The following is a 1,000-nucleotide window of genomic DNA, read 5'->3' as shown; positions in this document are numbered from 1 at the left end:
GAAGGAGGTAGATGTCCCCTCTACCATCACATCTGGGTAACTCTTCATGATTCCTCTAACCCCAAACACCTGTCCCTTGGCTGAGAACTCCCAGACCAGTACGTTGCTGTCTCTGTCTCTCTCTCTCTCTCTCTCTCTCTCTCTCTCTCTCTCTCTGCCACCCTTTACCATCCCCAAAAGCTTGTGGATTCTGAGAAAGAAAAGCTGTACGACCCCATGTTTGCTGCAGGCTACCTTTTCCTTCTCTACTGAGGATCCAGTACAGGATCAGTCCCTGCGATTAGTTATTGTGGATCTTCACATTTCTTCTTCTTCATTTTTCTTTTTAATGTTTTTTTTTATTGTCTTTATTTATTGGATAGAAACAGCCAGAAATCAAGAGGGAAGGGAGTGATAGAGAGGGAGACAGACAGAGATACCTGCGGACCTGCTTTACCACTCACAAATCTTTTTCCCTGCAGGTGGGGACTGGGGAATTGAACCCCGGCCCTTGTGCACTGTCACATGTACATTCAAGCAGGTGTGCCACTGCCCAGCCCTCCTCTTCGTCAAGTGGAATATCAGCTCAGAGACCTGCTGCTTTGCCAGAGGACGGGGCTGACTGTTCTTTAGACCCCCGTGATGGTTTTCAAAGCTCAGCCATGGTTTTGTCTCTCCCTCCTGGAATTTTGGCTTTAGCTATCTAACCCATGGGTGGGCAGTAATGACCAGCAGAGGAAGGCTGGAACCTGGAAAAGCCTGCCAACTCACATGACACTTCAAGCCAATGCTGTTACAGAAAAAGGAATTGATGCCGCCCAGACGGTGGAGTCATGGCGCAAGTCTTGGCTAGTTTCTCTAGAGTCGTCTTGTTCTGCCTTATAGACTCAGTCCTCACCCTCTCTAAGCTCCCTTACCTCCCTCTCCTCCCTCTCGCCCCCTCTCCCCTGATTCCCTTCCTACCAGGGTATTATTGCCCTTGATGCCAGAGAGTGTGCCATTTGAGCTTGGCTTTTTTTTT

Source organism: Erinaceus europaeus, chromosome 9, assembly GCF_950295315.1.
Source record: "Erinaceus europaeus chromosome 9, mEriEur2.1, whole genome shotgun sequence".
NCBI classification, from domain to species: domain Eukaryota; kingdom Metazoa; phylum Chordata; class Mammalia; order Eulipotyphla; family Erinaceidae; genus Erinaceus; species Erinaceus europaeus.
This window is presented reverse-complemented; position numbering follows the sequence as displayed.